Raw genomic sequence first — 22504 nt, 5'->3', positions numbered from 1 at the left:
AGGATGCTGAGAAGGAGACTGGGGTACAACAAGTTTATAGGCTATCTACACATGTAAAGGGAGGGAGAAGAAAATAGGAAGAAGATAAAGTTGAACTGTGATGCAGGCACCAAAAATCTTGGTCATCCTAGTGGGGAGCTCTGGAGCATGTACATCCACTGGGCCAACATGACTGAACCTTCATATCTCTTCCTAACACTATCACTGGATCCAGGATTCCTAGTAAAGGAGGTGACCTTGGGAAAGCAGCTCCTTGTAGCTGAAGCAGACACTGAAGGAGGTAGAGGACTGAGACTGCCTTTTGACTCTACTCCCGCAGCTAAGCAGCAAGTTCTCCTTTAAAGGGGATCAGGGCTGCACATCTCCATGTATCCTCCAAAATTCTAGTGAGGCTCTTTTTCTTAGGGGAAACTTAGGAGAAAATGTTAGTGGGACAAACTATAGCCATTGCCACTGCACTTAGTATCAGGGATGTAACTTATACCATCTCTCTCTTCAACCATCCTCTCTATATTCTTCTCACCATATCTGTACTCTTTAATGGCTTACCCTACTGGTATGGCATAGATCCTCAAACCTGAAGAACTTGAATCCCTTGTTGTCATGCCCTTCTCAGATTGGCTTTACTTTTACTTGCATATTTACAGTCACAATTGGTCTAGGAAGTAGAAGGAGGTACCCAAATGGTTCACTTGGGCTCTCTATGTATTCCTCTCCACTCTCATTTACACCAGTATCCCTATCTCTTCTTAATAATCAAGGTCAATTCCCCTCACCAAAACACTGAATCCTCTTGCTTGCTAGTCCCCAGACACTAGAAGACTAAACTACCCAGAAGGCAGCCTAAGTTTTTAATTCAGTGGAACACTTGTTTCAGTCCCTGGTGAAAATGTTCAATCTTGTGGAGCTCAGAGTTGCAAGCATGGTAAATACAAAGCCTCCTGGTGGTTTATTCTGAATAACATTAAGTAAAAGCCACTCCTCCTTCTAGCTTTTGATTCTGGATCTTAGAATTTTTTTCCTACTATGGACACAATGACATATAAAAATCTATAAAAATTCAGTGAGTACATATGCTGCATCCTGAAAAAGCAGGCCATGTTGATACGAATCACCTCCAAACTGACACTTCAGTTGTCCATTCAGCAGGCATTCCAATGCACTGTCAGGCTGGCAATTTATGTTTGGAGCTGTATTTGATTCAGCCAGTGGATCTCATGGTCATGGAATCATCCCTGCAATTCCCTAAATGTAAGATGGGTCTCCTGGTAACAGAAAACTAAATGTAAAATTTGTTAACTATATTCAGTGTGATTTTATCTGTCATCAAAATTACTTTGCCACAAAATTGAATGTATTTGTTACATTTTTGTAATTTCACAATATATTAAATATAAGGGAATTGCAATCCTAAGTAACAGGTGTTTTGAAAATAAATGTAGTTAAAGTTTAAAAACAAAAGAGAAGTACTCTTTTCTCAATTACCTCTATGCTGTCACATTTCAAAACCCTGCCAAGTGTTGAGGTGAAAAAATTCAAGAGCATTTCTCTGGTTTCATTTTAATTCAGCCTATGTTTTGGACATTGATATCTACATTTAAAAGTATTTAAAGACTTAGAAAATATAAAATACGACCAATGTGCCATTTGGAACTTGTACTAATTTTTTATCCATCAGACTGATGAGGTACATCAAGGTATTTTAGATTTTCCAATGGGAAAAGTTATGAACATTCTGGTTCAGATTCACTGAGAAGATATTTCATGGCCTTTAAGAGCATTATTTGATTTAAAGAGGGAGGAAAGAAGGGTGAACAAGAAAGAAAAAGAGAGAGAGAATCATCTTTACAGATTAAAACATCATCAGAATGGGTATATAAGAAAGTGAAATAACAAGAATAGAGAATCAGAAGATAGTTTGCATGTGACTTCACCTCAGTGGTCAAGCTATACTCCTTGTGGCAACTGGTCTAGAAATGTTGGCTATAAGTATCTGTTGAATTGGACAAGAATGAACAGGAAGCATTCTTGAGTGAGTTTCCTTACTCCAAAACTATATCTACTTAGAATTGCCATGCAGAAAAGATAATAAATTCCCACTTTCACCATCACATCAACCTATACAATGATAAATTTTCAGATGTCAGCAAGGGGATATTCCTGTGCCGAGATTGCCTTTGGAATAGAACAAACTAAATGAGAACCACAAATGGCTGTCCCCACTGTTGGGAGAACCACTTTCCCTCTGATGTTACTGGAATAGGGCTTTGTTGAGAGCTATATTCCAGTTTAGTAGCTCATTCAGGCAAAATCCATGTGGGTGAAAATTTCCACTCTCAGAAAATGTGTATACTTTTTGTATTTCATAAAGGTTACTTTGAATTTATTCATTCCAACATGCACATCCTGAAAAGTAATTCTTGTTGCACAGAACTGCTGTGGTGCCTACACATTTGAGTCTAATCCACCTCTGTTCCTTTCTTCTAAACACCTCTTCTACACTTATCTTTAGCTGCAATCCTCTGAATCTCAGCCTTGGTCAAGGCAGTGAGCCTAATCATTTCTCCTTGGATTAGATGCCACTGAGCCAAGTCTGCTCAAGAGGCTTCCAGTAATTCTCAGCTTGCTTCTCTCAGCATCACTGAGCACAGCTGTTCTTACAGGTTAGACAAACTTATCCACCTCAAAGTAGGAGGCTTTGGGTGGCAGGATAATCACATTTCTTCCTCTCTTGAGCTTATCATCTGATATTTGGTAACCCTCACTTTCATTCCGCTTTCAGATTTAAAACCTTAAATGCTACTGCGCTATAAACTACTGTGTGTTTCCTATCATGGTGATGCTTTCCCTTTTCTTCAACCTCAGATTAGGTATTAAAATATGTTAAAGGAAACTTTGTGAAAGACAGAAATAAAGCAAGTTGAAGTTGCATAATGGTAACAACTGAGAGCTTAAATTGATGATTTATATGGAAAGATAAACCTTTAAGTTCAGCTTTTTATTTTCACTATTACAGTAGTCTTCAAGCTAACCTGAATTGCTTTTGGAAAACATAAGCTCATATTGATTCCTTTCACAGAGTTTGCACTGAGAAAGATAGTGGTAGTGATTATAATTTGTCAAGTAAAGATCTGCATGCTAATGAAAAGGATATTGACCTCTACCTTGAGACCTGAGTTCTATTTCTAGGGCTGACTCTAACTAGCAGTGGAACAAAATTTAATATTTCTGGACTCCAGAATACTTATATGTTAGACAAGGGAATTTAACTAAATTATTTCAGAAGTCCCTCAAAATTTAAAATTATAGGGTTTATTCTAAGGAACATTCTTACATCAGATCATTAATACTTTATGATAATTTTCCTCTGGTAATGATTCCTGCTAAGTAACTATTTGCATACCAGCAGGAAAACAAAGATTCTATGAAATTAGAACAAATTTTTCCCAAAAAAGGGAAGGCAATTGCCTTTAAAATTAGGTGGTTTTTATGTTGTTGTGAATAAAAGTGCTAAAAACTCTAAATTTGAAATGTATAGAATTTTATTAAATGGTAAATAAATTAAATATGAAGCTCCTAAAAGTTTATACTCAAATCTCAACCTAACTTTTTCATTCTATTCTGTGCTGACTTGGTGAACCTGATAAATATATCTAGTTGGGAAAACAATACATACAGGAGAAGGTTCACATATGATTGTGTTTCTTGAGGAAAATCCAAAATGATAAGATCAGTTTCAACAGCACACCCACCACTAATTCAAAGAATGCAAAATATCTGTATACCTTCTCCTCTATACATATCTGATAAAACATGCTCAACCTCAAAAAATTTCATAGAGATCTATGTTCATAGTATAACCCAAACTGATTAAGTGTTATATGAAGAACGTGCACTGTCATTTAATGCTTCCTATGCAAGGCACTTTTAAAATGATCATTTAGAACTACCATCTTAGGATTAAGTTTTCCAAGGGAGTAGTAGTAGTTCTGATATGTCTAAAAATTAGAATCATTTTATCTTTTCATAATATCTTTGCCAGATATTGATACATACTAGATTCCTAGGACTGTGTTAATTGATTTGGGAGCATGAAATTTTATTAGACATACTTTCAAGACCCTTTTCTTAGTTTAAAAGCATATAGCAATATCTTTATACTAAACGTTTTAATACCATATTCCGATACACTATACTTTCCAGACTGTATGTATATATTATGTTTTGTATTTATGTTAGGTGATAATACCAAGGAAAAACAGCATGCTTTTATAAATTTCCTGAGTATGCACTATCAACCATACAATATTGCAAAATAATAAACTAGCTATTCTTTGTCCTTTTCAATGTGTTTTTTTTTTCCCATTCAATAAAAAGAGTTTTACTTAAAGCTAAAGTCAAGGACTTTAGTGGACTGTATCTACTTTAACTTGCTGAGTTTAATCGCATCTTAGAAGATGGCATTTTATAATTGCTGATGAAACCAGGCATGATGTGTTATACTGATAGTGCATAAAGTTATGATCTCTAAAAAGAAATGGTTTATTGCAAATGCATGTAAGGAAACCCATCTTAAAATTAATATTGCTTTTCTTCGATTTTGAGCAGCCAGCCATGCTTATAACTATGTTAGCAAGGAAATCCCAAGGACTGATAAACTCTATGGTATTTCTCATGTTAGCCCTATACATCAAGACCCACAAATGACTTCATCAAAGCACATGCACACAAACATACACACACTTTTGTATTTTTAATTCTTTACATTGCTGGTGATATTATTTTGATTAAATCAAAACACGCTTCTCTCAAATAAATAGTATTTTTTAAATCTCAAAAAACATAGTTCCCAGAAAAGTTAACACTAGATAAGATATGTGAAAGTATAATTTAACTTGGTTATTGATGTAGGAGCCCATGGGAACTAAGGATTTGGAAATAATTTTTAGCCATTATTTCACAAAATGCTTCTATAAAACAGGTCGATATAATTATCTTCTGCTAAGGAAAACACCACAAAAAGAACCATTAAAGCCTTCATATTAAAGTCCTGAAAGTTTAATATGAGATCTACCTCACTTTGTGCACAGAAGATGATTCTTTAAAAAAATAACATCACAGTAAACTATATATAGGCTCATTCTTGATTCATCTTGTCATGCTTGTATTGCAATAATTTCTTAAGATAAACCATGTAAAATATTAAATGTGGCTCTCTCAAGTACATAGGGAATGAATTCTTAAAAAATTGCATTAAATCCTGTCAACAACTTTTATACTTAGCACCTACTTTTTCCATTCACAACTACAACTTGTCATTGGCACTTTTGACTGAAATAGTGGGAAATGATTTTTTTGTGATTATTGAATTTATGTATTTTTAAAAAGTTATTAACCTATACTTTTTTATATTTAAAAATTTTAACAACAGGTTTGGTTAAATAACTATTGTATGGAGCTGCCTTTTTTATATGTGTATAAGTTTCATAAAAAAATCAATTGGTTGATTTAAATTTTGTAATTTCTACAATGCACAAGTACCATACCAGGTACTGTGGTAAAGGGAATGGGAAAGAGAGAAGAAATGATATAAAAAATAATAGAAAACATATTTCCTTACCACAGTCTTTAAAACACATATTTATTTAAGTAAATATTTGAGTATTTGAGTGTTTAATAGACATTCACGTAAGGCAAATAAAAAGAGACGATTTCAGAGTAATATTCTAACAAATAGAATTTAATATTATGCAAGCACAATTTCTGTTTAGTATTAAGGCATTAGCAATAAAGGGATAAACTGAACTGGGTGGTTCAATCATAAATCATACTTCTTAAATGAGTTGAGTTCTGTTTTCTCTGAACTTCATATGGAAGAGGTGTACGAAAAAAAAAAAAAAGTAAAATTCCATACATTTTGAAATCCACTTCTACATTTTTATCCTCTGTTGAAGAAGGCATTCCATATGGGTGTGCTACCACACACTCAAATTGGATCAATTCACCTGCCCCCTTTTAGATAACAAAAAAATGTTGTTTCTGCTCAGGGCTCTCTACAAGTCCACCTTGTGCCACTTGCAGAAGGAGGGCATCATTTCCCTTCATCTATTGTGGATCACCTGGTTGCTTCTCCTTTTCTGTCATTTTCAAGCAGTATCATTTCATATCTTAATGAATCCTAGGACTCATCTCCTTTTGTGTGTGCTTTTCATCCAAATCTTTTTTGTTCTCCAGTTATTGGATACAAGTTTGAAAATTTTATCTTTGTTATATTTCCTACCATTCTGCATTTACACTTATTTTATTAATACAAACAGGTAACCATATTTCCCAGATGATTTTACTTAAACAAGGTGATAAGAGGAATTAGGCAAGATTGTGGGATTCTGCCATCCCTGACAAATTTTGTTAATGATTAAGATTCTCATCTCAGTACATTGAAGAACAATCACTTATCTGTAGCTGCACAGCAGTCACTGGTAAAGCTAACTGGACTTTCAAGTGTCCATGAAGCATCTTCATTCTTTCTATTTAAAAGGAAAAAAATACGTATTTTAAATTATTTCAAAGGAGAATTTTCTGCTTTTCACACCTAAGAAAAGACAGAATGGAAAAGAGATTAGTAAGTGCTTTAAATATAAATTTTCAGAACCCTTTATTTTCAGTTTGAATCAAAGATTTTTAAAAAACTTTTTGTTCTGTGAACAAGAAGTTTGTTATGGTTTTGGCTTTCTGTATTCATTGTGTCTATTTTTGATCTCATTAATCTGGCACACTGAATTGTCTGTTCAAAACTACGTCATTTGTCATTTTGAATATGGAAGCTTTTAAAGTATGTTTTAATATATGGTAGGTTTAGCCCTCCCCAATACTCTTCTTAGTAAGGGTTTTGCTTGGAAATTAATGCTTATTCATTTTTCCATGTGAATTTTAGGACCAAATAAACTATTTTCCAGGGGTAAGAGAGACTTATTATTCTTTTTTATTGAGCTCATGTTGGAATTGATGATGAATCTGTTTTCTTTCTTTCTAAGAATGTGTCTGTCCTTGAAATTGTTGAAGCATGTTTTTATATCCTAAATATCAGTATATATATTCTTTTGTCAGTAATTTCTTACACTTATCCTCATAACAGTTTTCATATTTTTTAATAAATTTAGACCTAGGCATTTTATATTTTTGTGAGTTCTTTTAAATGGAATTAATTCAATACCCATCAGCTGTACTTAATTATTTTATTGTTCATAGTTGCTTTTATTTAAATTACTGTTCTTAGGTTTTATAGATATGCAGCTTTATTAAAGGCAAATAGAGTCATTGAATGTTTCCTTTCCAATCCGTAGGCCTCTAATTGATTTTTCTTGGTTTATACTGCTTTTACTAATACTGACATAATCATTTTTAAAAACAGTGGTTATAGTTATTTCAGATTAAATGATGGATGAAGTTTGACCCTATTCAGTAAGATACTAGCTATATTTAAAAAATTATTTTAGTATTATATGCACCTCAAAATTTCCCATTTTAACCACTTCCAATTGTACAACTTAGTGGTATTAATTTCATTCACAAATTGTACTACCATCCCAACATCTTTCTCCAAAGTGTTTCACTATGTAAAACAGAAATTCTGCAAACATTAAGCAAAAATTCTTCCTTCCTTTCAATCCGTAACCCTGGACACAGGTAATCTACTATCTGTCCCCATGGATTTGTTTATTTCAGGTATGTCACATAAGCAAAATCATACCATATTTGTCTCTTTCTGACTTATTTCTTGCAACATGGTGTCTTTAAGATTCATCCATGTTGTTGAATGTGTCACAACGTTACTCCTTTTTATAGCTTAATAATATTCCATTTTGCATCTATACAACACTTTGTTTATCCAGTAAATAAACAATGTATTAGTCAGGGTTCTCTAGAGAAACAGAGCTGAACAGGAGAAGCGCCAAGTTGGAGTTGGCAACCCCAGTGAAGATGACTATGAATTCCCCAGAAGTTGGCTCTCTGGAGTAAAGATAAGAAATTCTTCTCTCAGACTGCTGAAATCATCAGTTCTTCCTTTAAGAACTTCAACTCATTGGATGTGGAGACTTTTGTCTTTGCTGAAGAACATCTCCTTTGTTGATTGTAGATGTGATCAAGCATAGATACAATTAACTGACTAATGATTTAAATCCACGAAATACCCACACAGTAATAATCAGGTCTGGAATTGCTTGACTAAACAACTGAACACCATAACCTAGCCAAACTGAAACATGAACTTAACCATCACAGGTTGTTTCCATTGTGAATAATACTATTATGAAATTGGCATGCAAGTATCTGTTTGAGTCCCTGCTTTCAGTTTTTTGGGGCATATGTCAAGATTGGGATTATCAGGTCATATGGGAAGGAAGTCTGAGTTCAACTATTTGAGGAACTGCCAAACTGATTTCCACATTGGATATACCATTTTACAACCCCACAAACAATGTATAAGGGTTCCACTTTCTCTGCATCCTTGATAACCATTGTTTTTTTTTTTAATAATAGCCATCCTTGAAGGTGTGAAATGGTATTTCATTATGGACTTGATTTGCATTTCTCTGATGACCAAAGATGTTGAGTATCTTTTTATGTCATTGTTGGCTATTTGTATATCTTTTTGGGAGAAGTGCTGATTGAAATCCTCTGCTGATTTTATAATTAGGTCATGTCTCTTTTGGCTGTTGAGTTGTAGCAGTTCTTTATATATTCCAGGTATTAGACACTTATTAGATGTATGGTTAACAATTATTTTTCCCTATCTGTAGCTTGTCTTTTTACTTTCTCGATAATGTCCTTTGATATACAAAAATTTTTAATTTTGATTTTGATGAAGTCTGTATTATCTACTATTTCTTTTGTTGTTTGTGTTTTCTTTGTGTTAAGAAATACTACCAAATCCAAAGTTATGAAAATTTCCAATATTTTTTTCTAAGAGTTTTATGGTTTTTATCTATGTGTATGTTTTGCACATGAGTGTGTATGTATATTCATAATAATGACGTATCCATTGATTTTAATAATATTTATGGATTTTAATAATAAATATATGTTGAGGTTTTTCTGGAATCTGTAGAAGTGGTTTTATGATTTTACTCTTTACATCTGTTATGATGATATCATATCAATGGTGTTCGGCATTTAAAATAATTAAATTTATTCCTTACACTCAGGAAATAAACCTCACTTGGTGTTTGTGCATTATCTTTATAATGTACATTTCATTTAATTTGTAAATACTTTTTAATTTTTGTATTAATATTCATAAGTAGTAGTTTCTTCCTTTTGTATCACTATTTGATATCAATTTATATATGTTCCACAACTTTTTCTTGTGTTTCCATTCACTGAAATAGTTTGAGTATCAGTGGAACTCCCTATTCTTTGGATATTCGATAGAAATCCCCAAAGCTATTAGGAATCAGTCATCTGGGTAAAGAGTGGAAAAAGGAGAGAGGCAGCTCTTGGATGACATTTTCTATTTCTATTATAGACTTTAGTCTCTCTTGGGTTTTGTGCATTCCAAACAGGTGTCTAATTCATCTGGATTTTCCTCTTTATTTTTATAAATTTGCACAACTTATTTCCTATCTTTTTTTTTGTTTCAATAGTTATTTCCTACTTTTAACTTCTAATTTATATATTTGTGCTTTCTCTTTTTTAAAGTTAAGTAATTGGTGGCTCATTTACTTTGTTATTTTTTTAAAGAATTGACTGAATTATTTAATGTTTTGATCCTCATTTCTTTTCTGTCATTCATTTCTGTTTTCATCTTTATTCTTTCCTTCTCCTGCATTTTTCTTGTCACCATTTTGAATTGGTAGCTTAATTATCCTAAATCCTTAATTTTGATTGATGTATGTATTAATGCATATGTGTAATTTATAAACAAATAAAATATTTGTATTATTCTTCCCCCCTTGTCCCTATCTTGCTTTTAGTCTTACCTCTGAATTGAATAGAAATGAAGAAAAAACAAGAATAGAAAATAGAAAAATAGGAAAAACAGAGGGAAAAAAAGAGAAGATAGATAAAAAGATACAAAATACTTGTAATTGCCTAAAAATATAAAATTTAACATGGATCAGAAATGAAACTTGCAATTATTATTCAAGAAAGATTTCCTGATATTAAAGAGGACCTGATTCATTGGATTGAAGACCTCACTGTTTCCAGTAATTGAGAAAATTGACCCAGAATAATACTAAATAGACAAAAAAGACAAAGAAATGACAATTAAAAGAAAGACAACCAAAAAAAAATAACTTATAAAGGAAAGAAAATCAATTTGTCATCACATATCTTGACAACAACATATATCCAGGGCAATATTTAAACAACCTTTATAGCATATTTAAGTAAAGAAAGTGTGAATATTCTATAAAGAAATGAAACTCAAAACTTAGCCAATGGAAATACATACATATATGGAAGAAAACAATGAAACAGAAAACATTTGATCACAGTTGTATAATTTGTACATATGAAGTAACACTATGAATCAAAAATCCAATGACTCAGAGTAAAATTGGAGAGAAAAAAGGAAGCTGTGAATAAGAAGCTGATCAAAATCATGAAAGAAACTGAAGGAAATTTAAAAAAGCATTTTGAAAAGAAATCTTTAATTATAGGATGCCCAACAGAGAATAGGCATTACTTTTCCTTTTTTCTTTCCCTTCTTAATCCCACTTTGTCTTCATCTCTATGTATTTTTACCAGAGCACTTAATATTTTTTTTCTTATAGTAATGGATGTAAATGCTAGCTTATTTCCCCTCCTTTGTTTATTTGGTGTGGATTTTCCAGGACTAGTTATTAGGCTTTGATCCTAGGATTGGGTAGGGAGTGGGTGGGTGAGTAAATAGGTTACTTAGTTCAAGGATTCGCCCTCCAGTCACTACAGTGAAGTGTAGCATAAAAAAATGAATCTTTTTTAAAAAGTCTATCTTCTGATTCTTGAACCTGTTTCAGTAGAACCTTTATCTTTAGCCACTACCTGCATATTCCTTTTCCTTCCAAGCCTCTAAGGGTTACTTCCTCCTGAAAAAAACCTCTTCCTCACTAAGAAATTGAGCCTTTAAAGCAAGGTCTCCTTAAAGCCTCTTCCTTTGACTTTCCCATATCCAATTCTCTGATCCACAAGGTGTCAAGTCTGTCCCCAGTGGTTCTTCTTTCAGATTAGGGTTTCTTCTTTTGGACATTAACCTATATTATGTTTTTCATCTTTGGCCACCATGAACCCATCTACAATGTCCTCTTGTCCCTGAAACTCCCATCTAATTCTCTATTTTGTGTAGTCTTCAGAGCAAACTCTGCTATTCCCATATAAATGGAAGTTCATGTTATTTTCACTCTCCAACTATGTTGTGGACATACATTTTATATAGTTCCTGCCTTTATATATATATATTATTTTTTAAGTCAATGTATTGAGCTTATCAATTTAAGGAGTTCATCATTAGCCTATTTGGAACTCTCTAGTTTCTCTTTTAAGTAGGAAAAAAAAACTTGTTAAAGGTTTGTTTTTATATAACCAAATTATTGATTTATGCTAAACTCTACAGTAAAACAATAAGCAGAGCTCGTTTCTAAAAGATACTACCTAAAAACTACTCAGATTAAGTACAATGGGCTAAATTCAGTCAGAATGTAATTTAAAACAAGATGTGCCATTGTCTAACAAGAATATAAAAGCTTGATAATTTTGTTTTCTCTTACATTTTTATTTGCTTTTATATCTGTTTATATATTGTTTTTTTCCTAGAAAAATTCCACAAAAGCAAGATATAAAAAATATAAAATGACAAGTTTTGTGGAAAGAAAATGCTAGTGAATTAAAAAAATTAATGCTGTAATTAATTCAAACAATAATCAAAGAAGAAAGATAGTAGAGTTAGTTAACCATCATAAATCTTATAATTCATAACTCACTTTATGTTGATGCCTAATTTCCCATATGTTTATTCAGGGGATAAATTGTATATGAAACATATATATTTACAATTTAAATTATGTTATTTTTCAAAGAAAATGGAATAGTTCCCTAGGAAAGAGAAGAAAATATAAATTGATATGATTATTTTATTTAAAAAATCAAGAATTTGAACCAATAATAGGCACTGCCTCCAAAAGAACCACAATAGATACACTATTTAATGGGAATACTGTACATTTTCTAAATATCAGTGTATCTTTTTGGAGTTCTGTGAGCTCAGTGTAAATTTCCCATGTCCAAGAAAACCTAGTTTCTAGGTAAATATTTTCATAATATGATTGTGCATATATAGAAACAAAAAATGACATTCTAATTTGAAACATTGTGATTCCAAAAAGATATTTACACTTGCCATTTGTCCTCTGACTCATTTAGAAAACAAATTCTATCGGTTTTAATTCACAGATATCAATTCCTAATTAACAAACATCCCCACTTACCCATGGATACACACACACATAGACATAGACATACCTTACACAGCAAACAAATAAAATCAGATACAGGCAGTGTAATGAAATACAATCAGTGATATAATGAAAATCACCCTTGATTAAACAGGATAACACATACCTGGCCTTCAGTCAGAGAGAGAAAATAGAGGCTAGTAATGAGATGTATTCAAGGTATTCATTATTTCATTCCCATGATTGCAGTTACTACCTGATAGGCTGCCTAGTTCATCACAACTAATCTCTATCCTCTTCTTAGTTCTAATCTCATTTCTAGTAGCTGCAGTATTTCCCTATAAGTGGTAGATACATTGCTGGTGATTCAGGAGATGATTTTAGGTCTTCTGCTGAGCCTGTTAAGATATCTGCAAACTTGAGTTTTCCCCTTAAGACTCCAACTGTGGTCTTCCACAGCTGGTAGTATCTTCCAAGGCAGGGCTGGGTTATGATAATGCTCATGTTTTCAAGGACTGCTCTGAACACCCACAATCTTCTGTGTCTTGGGGCTGCACTAGGCATAGGCAGCAAAAAAATAGTTCATACTTCTGGGCCTGGGGTTCTTAACCAGGAGTCCATGAGCTTGAATTTAAATAAAAAATTTATTCTTGTGAGAACATGTTGGTGTGGGTGTGATATATTTATTAAATATTACACAGTAAAGTGTGGGCTTAGTAAGGGGTCTGTGGAACAAAAAGGTTAAGAAGTCCCGTTCTAGACCATGTCTTATCCCCAGGACTATCTCTGAGTCCAGTGAGCCTAGAAAGCTCTGGGATGTGAAGGAGAAGAAAGGGAAATGGTTTTGACTTAGTTAAGTTTCTTGAAATCCATTTTCCTAGGGAGACGGTAAAGGCAGATACCGAGTTGTATCCCATGTGCTTCCTTACTGCTCAAAGAACTCCCAATTGTTAGTAAAAATTTAAATTACTATCTGGCTAATGATGTCACCCTTCCTGATCTTATAAACATATGAATATATTTTCTCAGTGTCTGTGAAATTCAGAACTAATTATTGGAATCTTTTTTTGGATATAGCACCTCATCTTCCTTTGAAACCAAGTTAAGACTAAACTCAATAACACTTTTTCAAGAGTTTTTTTTCCTAGTGAGGAAACCATTCTAAGGTACAAAGTTGTATTTTTTTTTATTTCATAATAATTTCCATATGTTTATATTTAATTTAAATTTCTGTTTATTTAATTGCATTATTTTTATGATTACCCTTATTTAAGACAATTGGTGCTCTCTTTTATCCACTAATGACACAAGTACCAGGTTTTCTTTTTAAAATAAATATAAGTAGATAAAAAAGAATAAACTTAAAGTTAAGAATTAAGTAAATTGTAGTACATATGATGGGATTTAACAAAAATTGTGACAATGCAACTAAAATGGAGTTTTAAAGTTTGAAAAATGTCATCTATGTGTTCTTAGCTGGTCCACGTTTTCAATAGATGCATAAAAAATGATTCTCTTTGCTCTCAAGTCTGCTCTTATCACCCTGTTTCTCAGCTTGATTATTGACATTACCATTTACACAACCATAAAAGTGGTCTGTGATCCTTACCTGGTCTTTATCAATATTCTAATCCCAAACATTGTGCTATTAAGTCATAATTTGATCTCTATCTATATCTATGTTATGATACCTATACTATCATTGCCACATGCATATATTTTACATAATCATTTCCACTTTCATCTCCTTAATTCATTTCTCTCTCTTGTTTAAATAAACAAAAAATGAAACAAACAAACAGAAAAACTCACTGCTTTGCACCTAGTGTTCTGCACCTAAGCTTCCTCACACTGTCACCAAAGTTAGGTTAAAACATAATTCTGATCATATAACTTTATAGATTTAAATGCCTTTATCAATTTTTCACTGTGTATAAAGCAAACTTCAAACTCTTAATATGGCAAAGATGTCTTTTTATTCTAGCCTCAGACTAAATGTCCAACATCATCACTCTATCCACATAAATCCTCTTGTGGCACTCAGGCACATTAGGCTTTGTAACAATAATTTATCTTAGAAAAATTGTTGCCTCTGACAGAATCGCCTTTCTCCTCTTCTTTATCTGTTAAATTTCCACTTCTCTTTGAAGAGATAACTCACTTATTATCCCTTCTGCAAAACCTCCCCAAATTCCTGAAAACAATATTCAGGATTTATTCCTCAATATTATCAGTTTTGTTCTTTGCAATATTATAGAATATGCTGCATTGCAAAGAGTGATTCATATCTATTTCCCTTTTATTATTGTAGATCAGATCATATTCATGAGATGCCATATGCTGTATTGATTCAGATCTAGTGTTCTGTGGTCAAGCAAATATGGGTTCAAAGTCATAGTAGATGTGGATTTCTGGTAAATGTCAGGAGAAAATATGATTGAATAATTAAAATGAGCTTGGAATTGTCCTGTGCAGCACTCTAGTCTTTATCTCAAGTAATTTCTATCCTTTCATAGGACTAGTGTATTTCACAAAGGTCTTTCATCATTAAACACACTCAACTCATTCAATGTACAAAGGTGAAATAAATATAAGAGGATGGTACGCCATTTCCATACTCTTTGGTAAAACGCTGCTTATTAAATGAGTGAGTTGAATTAAGCAACTCACTCATGGTCCCTTCTACTTCCCACAGTCTCTGACCCCAAGGGGCACATCCCTGCTGTGTGGTAGGCTTATGTTTAACCATTGCTTATAAAGATTTTATGACATCATTAAAATTATAATTGTGCAGCATCTAATTATGTCATTAACACATACAAATTATGTGATTAGAGCTATTTACATTAAACATGCAATTAGATTGAATTATGCTAATAGGTAAATGTAGGATAATTAACTAAAATTAATTTTTAAAGCAGAGAAATTAACTCAGATAAACTACATTCAAATAGCATTACATGTTTAGAACTAAGCAAATAAATATTCCTGTTTTATCTACACTAGTTCAGGCTCTGAATTAACTTGTCATCCTTCCATCATTTTTCCTCTTATCCAAAGTCCACATACAACAAGGTTACTTGTCCAAAATACAGGTCCAAGTTTGTTGCTCCCCTGCTTTAAAACCTTCATCGGCACTCTTTTCTTGTGTGAAACAATCCACATAGGAGTAATCTTATCCAGTCTCTTAGACAGCCTCTGCTTTCACCAGTTCTCTAACACACAATTCAGACTTGAGCCATGGTATGACCATTACTTGTTCCCTAGGCTAGTTCCACTACTTAACACCTTCATAACTGCACAAAAGTGTTCTTTCTACCTAGAAGATTTAAGTGCGCCTCCCTTTGGACTTGAAAGAGTCCTAACATCCTTTAAAACCTATTAGGTCATCACTACCTTTTTGCACTTAGGTCTCAACACTTAGATTTTTTAATATATCTGCCTCACCATGTCGTGTTTCCCGAAAAGTTAATTTTCCTGTAAAGCTAACCTGAAACATTACTCCACAAAGTGATATTTTCTTTATGAGACTTTTGTTGACATTGAAACTTTGCTTTATAAAGATCTTAAAACTTGGTCCTACTAATGAAACTGATAGGCAACCCTGACTTTACAACAGGAAATCATTAACTTTCATGTTAATTTCTTCTAATGTGTTTATCTTATCAATTTTTCTCTGTTCTCCTTGGATATTTTTTAATTTCTTAGAACTATTGTCCATTTCATCTAAGTATCCAAATGTTTAGTTGAAAGTTTATTTAAATTTCCTCTGTATCTGTGGCTGAGTACTTTCAAGTCTGTGCTACTGGTGCCTTCTTTAATTTTCCTTTCCTTCATAAAAGTCAAATTGCTGCTATCATTGTTCTTCAATATTGGATTTGATCCTACCAATCATCTTTATTTTTTGTTGTTCTTTGACATTGTTTACTGTACCTAATTAACTATATATTTCGTCTTTATGAGGTCCATTATTTTTCTAACCACTTGAGTTGAGAGACTTTGCTCACATGTTCAGTCACTTCAACAAATGTAATTTATGCTATAATTTTTCCTTAGAAAACAACTTTTTCTCTTCCCACAAGTTTTAATATGTAGAACTAGCCTTGACCTTATAGTCAAAGGAGTTTGTAATTTGTTTGACTTCTTTAAAACAAGAATAACTTTGCATGCATTATAATATTCAGGTTAGAGGTTTTTGAACCTCCAATTAGTTTTTTTAATTTCAATTTTAATTTGTACAAATTTTAATAATTTATAATATTTTATTTTAAAGTGGAGTGACATTCCACTGAATGGACAGACCACAGATTGTTTATCTTTTCACCAGTTGAAGAGCATTTAGGTTTCTTCTAGTATGGGATGATAATAAATATGTTTATGCACAGGTTTATAATATGTGAATATTTGCATACATGTTTTCAAATGAACATAGTTTTCATTTTTCTTAGGTAAAAAATTAAGGTAGGATTGCTATATCATATTGTAAATGTACATTTAACCATATATGGAATGGCCTAACTGTTCTCCAAAGTGGTTTTACCATTTTGCCTTCCTACTAAGGAGACTGAGAGTTCTAGTTACTTCACATCCTTATCAGCACTTATTATTGTCAGGGCTTTCCCCCATTCAGATTGTATTTTATTTTTCCAGTTATTGAAATCTTTAGCTTATTATTTTTTAATTTGGGCTGGTTTTTATATATTCTAGATAGAAGTTTTTTTATCAATATGTTATTTGCTGTGGCCTCTCTCTAAGCCAAGCTCAGCATATGAACATGCTATCTTCCCCACCCTCCCCAGTATGAGAGATGACTGCCAGGGTTGAGCCTCCCTGGCACTGAGGGATTATTACCAAGCATCAATTAACAATATGCATCTGGTAAAAGGCCTTAACCAAAAGGGAGAAATATTAATTGCAAATGAGTATTTACAGCTAAAAGATCTCAAAGTGAGTTTGCAGGTCATTCCAGAAGTTACATTTATGTATGTCTTAGCAGGATCTCATTGATTGCCATAGAAAACTGTTCCAAGTAGGGGAGTTCCTGAGAGCTCAAGTGACATCTAGACACCATTGAAGGGTTGACAATTCTTTCTCCATTAAATGCCTTTGCATCTTTGCCAAACATCAGTCATACTGTGTGAGTCTATATCTGCACACTTTATGCTGTTCTGTACATCTGTGTATCTAACTTGTCATCAAAAACAAACTTTCTTGATAACTGTACCATTTTAAAAACCTTGAAATCAGATAGTATGGGTTCTCAAAATTTGTATTGTATTTTTTAAAAACTGGATTTCTTTCTCGTTATTTTGCCTGTCCAAATATATTTTTAGATGATCTTGTCAATATCTATAAAAAATCCTGCCAGAGATAACCAGCAAGATTGTGGTGGAGTAAGGAGCTCCTAGAGTCAGTTCCTGCTACAGAGCAGTTACTAAATACACAGCTATCTGGAGCTAGCTGAAGCACCTGTTTGAGAGCTCCAGGAGACCAGAAGAGCATCCTGCAATATCCTTGAAGGGAAAGGAGACTGCCCATCTGAAGAGAAGATTCATAGGTAGAGCACTCCATGCATGGAGCTAGTGCCCATCCTCCCCTGGAGGCACAAGCTGCCTTGGGAGATGTTCTGTGGCTGAAATTAAAAGCTCCACTTCCCAAAATCTAGGGAGGAAAAGATGGTTGTGTACCAACTTCATCTACTGATGAGTAAATTCATCAGGTTAAAGTATAATCCTAAGAACAGCTCAAGTTTGAACTTGTCCAAGTCAGAAAGAGACAGGTAGCCAACATCTTAATTTTGTACCTGGCAATGGAAAGTGCAGGGTGACTGAAAATCACAGTGCTCATAGGGACTGGCTTCTTTCCATCCAGATAAGATTGCAGCTTTAATCTAAGTCCCAGCCCCACCTCCAAAAGGGAGGAAACTGGGGGGACCTGTGCCAGCCTCTCAGGGATATTACTGACCAAATTGTGGAGGCCAGTAATCATCTTACTTTGGAAAAATAAGCCCCCACCCAGGAGCTATTCTGTGACTGGGATTTGAAGCTCCATTTACCAAAAACGGGAGGAAGAGACAACTGGCCACTGATTTTAGCTAATGATTGGTGAATTCACCTGGCTAGTGTATAGCTATAGGAACAACTAGAGTATGAAAATGTATGGTTGGAGAAAGGTCGGTGGCTGCCATTTTGACTCCCCCCACAGCTTGAGGGGAAGACAGACTGACTGAAAATCATAGTGATGGTACGAACAGTATCTTTCACCCAGATCAACCTGCAATTCTAGCCTAATCTTCAACCCCACTTCTGGGAAGGAGGAGACTGGCAGGCCCTGCACTAACCTATCCAGGTAACTGCAGGTACATTTGGCTGGCACAGACTGAATAATTGGAGGTCTACTGGGACAACTGTGGTCATCTTGGACCCCACTGCATAGATTGATGCCTATACCTGCAGCTCCAACCCCACCCAGACCGGGGAGAGAGAGGTGGGAAGCTTTATCAGTCTCTCTGTGTGACATCAGTCTAGGTTTGCAAAACTTGGATTATTCAAACAGGTGTGACTCTGGCCCTACCCCTGGCAAAGGAGAAAGTGGGGAGAAGCTTCATCAGCCCCTGGGGCAATGAGGGCAGCTTGAGTCTTCACAGCTTATAGCACCAATTACATCCTTGGCTCCTACTGTACAACCAGCAAGGGAGAAAGGGCAAGGAGACCTAAACTAAAGAGAAAAACTACACCCAGAATAAATACTCTAGGAAGCCAGATGCCAAGACACCAACAAAAATTATAATCTACACCAAGAAAGAGGAATATATGGCCTATGTAAGGGAAAAAAATTAACCTACAGATGACATAAAGGAGTTGAAACAACTAATCATAAATGTCCAAACAAATCTCCTTAATAAATTCAATGAGATGGCTAAAGAGAGTAAAGATATTAAGAAGATACTGTGTGAACACAAGGAAGAATTAGAAAGCATACACAGAAAAATAGCAGATCTTATGGGAATGAAAGTTGTGATAAATGAATAAAAATACACCTAAGGCATATAATAGCAGATTTTAGGAGGCAGAAGAAATGATCACTGATCACTGATCTTGAAGTTGTGGCCTCTGAAAGCAGACATACAAAAGAATAGAAGAAGAAAAGGATGGAAACACTTGAACAGGGTCTTGAGGAACTACATGAAATCAAGAGATGTGCAAATATACATGTCACAAGTGCCCCAGAAGGACAAAAGAAGGGAAAAGAGACATTATTTGAAGAAATAATGGTAGAGAGTTTCCCAACCTTACTGAAGAACATAGATATCCGTGTCCAAGAAGGACAATGAACTCCCATCTGAAAAAATCCAAATAGATGAACTCCAAGACACATACTAATCAGAATGACAAATGCCAATGATGAGAGACTTCTGAAAGCAGCAAAAGAAAAGTAGTGCATAACATATAAGGGATACCCAATAAGAACAAGTGCTGATATCTCACCAGAAACCATGGAGGCAAGAAGATAGTAGAATGATATATTTAAGATAGTATAATAGAAAAACTTCTAGCCAAGAATCTTATATCTTGCAAGACTGTCTTTTGAAAATGAGGGTGAGTTTAGAATATTCACAAATAAACAGAAACTGAGAGAATTCTTAACCAAGAGACCATATTTTCACTAAAGGGTGTACTAGAGCCTGAAAAGAAAAGCCAAAGAGAGCGGTCTGGGAGAGAGTCTAGAAATGAAGATACATCAATAAAAGTAACAAAATGTCTCAAAAGAGTGATGAAAATAAAATATGATAGATAAAACTTAAATAGTCAAGAATAAACTTATCCAATGATGTAAGCACTTGTATTAAAAAAACAACTGCAAGTCAATGATAAAGGAAATAATAAAAGGTCTAAATAACTGGAGGAAATTTCGATGTTCATGGATTGGAAAACTAAATATCATTAAGATGTCAATTCTATCCAAATTGATATACAGATTCAAAACAGTCCTGATAAAGCATTCATCAGCATTTTTTAAAAATTGAAAACACTATTATCAAATTTATTTGGAAGAGTAAGGGGTTTTGAATAGCCAGAAACATCTTAAAAATATAAAATAAACTTTCCTTTCCAGACCTTAAATCATATTACCTAGATATAGTGGTAAAAACAGTATGGTACTGACATAAAGACAGACACATATACCAATGGAACCAAATTGATGTAAGATAAGGACTATAATTAGTAGTAAGATTTTGACAATATTCTTTCATAATTTGTAAAAAAAAATGTCTCATGACAATGCAAAGTGTTGGTGCAGGGTTCGTGTATGGGACAGCTGTATGATGTTATGCATCTTTGCTTTATCAAGTTCACAACTTTTACTATACACATATTGTTTATGTATATTCATATATAAATGATATAAAGATAATAAAAATAGGGTGGGTTGGGGGAAATACTTTGGTTAGTACTAATATTTTTGACAATGTGCTTAAATCATTAGTTAAAAATATTTAACAACACAAGTTATTGGTGGGTGAGGTACAAGAGTCCTGTATGATATTATATGTTTGTTTTGTAAGTTCACAACTATTGCTATACACTTATTGTTTATGTATGTTTATGTATGAGTGATATACTTCAATGAGTTAAAAAAAAAACAACAACAATGATCTGTACATGCAACCAAAAAAAAAAATACAAACAAACAAATCCTACCAGAATTTTGAATGAATAAGTATTTTTGCTAAATATCATTTTGAAATATTTAATATCTTAATAAGCCTTTAAATCCATGAACAAGTATATTTCTCAGTTTATTCCAGACTTGATTATTTTTCATCAGTGTTGTATAGTTTTTAGCATTCAGATCCTGCACATATTTGTTTCCAGATTTGTGCCTATTTTTGGTGCTATTTTAAAGAGTTCTGCTTATTTATTTAATTTCAATATTCAATGTTTTTTTATACTAGTATATTTGAAATACTTTTATTCATTTCATTTCTGTATTATATACTTTTTTTGCCAATAGATAGGATTTCAATTGACATTTTAAATGAAATATTATTTTTACTAGAAATATGGAAGTTTACAGAAAAATCATGCAGAAAATACAGAGTTCCTAAATACCACCTCATATTACCACCTTTCATTACCATGGTATTTTTGTTACAATTGATGAAAGTATAGTATAATTTTTCTATTATGTATAATTTATAGTTTACTTTGATATTCACCATTTGTGTTGTATAGTCCTATGGTTAAAAAAAAAATCCTTTCATTGTAGTAACCTATACTATCAAAGCAGTATAGTACAGGCACAAGGACAGACATATAGCCCAATGGAATCAAATTTAGAGTTCAGAAATAAACCTTCCTTATCTATGGCCTACTGATGTTTGAAAGGATGTCAAGTCTACTTGATCCATTGGCTTTTGTGTATTGCTTTTCCTAAGACCTTTATAAAACCAAGCATTAGTTCTACAGACTTTTTTTGTAGATCACTTGGGATTTTCTCTGCAAGTATTCATATCTTCTCAAATACAGTTTTGTTTTGTAACACTTACTGAGATGTAATTTACCTACTGCACAGCTCATCCATTTAAAATATAAAATCCAGTGTTTGTTCTATCTTCAAAGAGTTGTGCAACCATCACCACAATCATTTTTAGATCTCTTTTATCAACTCAAAAAAAAACAACCCTTTACCTATCACCTAAGAATCCCCTCATTGCTTCCCTTCCCAGCCCTAAGCAACAACTAATCTATTTTCTTTTTATATTTACCTATTCTAGATACTTCCTCTAACTGGGAATATGCAAGTTGCCCTATATAAGTGGTTTCTTTCACTAAGCACAATGTTTTTAAGGCACATACAAGGTGTAGCATATGTAAGTATTTAATTTCTTTTTATGGCCAAATGATTGTCCATTGTATGAGTATCTCACATTCACCAGTTAATCAGCGCATGGGTTGTTTCAACCTTTTGACTATTATTAATAATGGTGCTATGAACATTCATGTACAAGCTTTTGTATGGAAATGTGTTTTCATTTCTCCCAATTATATACCTAGGAGTGGAATTGC

This window comes from Dasypus novemcinctus, chromosome 5, assembly GCF_030445035.2.
Source record: "Dasypus novemcinctus isolate mDasNov1 chromosome 5, mDasNov1.1.hap2, whole genome shotgun sequence".
NCBI classification, from domain to species: Eukaryota; Metazoa; Chordata; class Mammalia; order Cingulata; family Dasypodidae; genus Dasypus; species Dasypus novemcinctus.
This window is presented reverse-complemented; position numbering follows the sequence as displayed.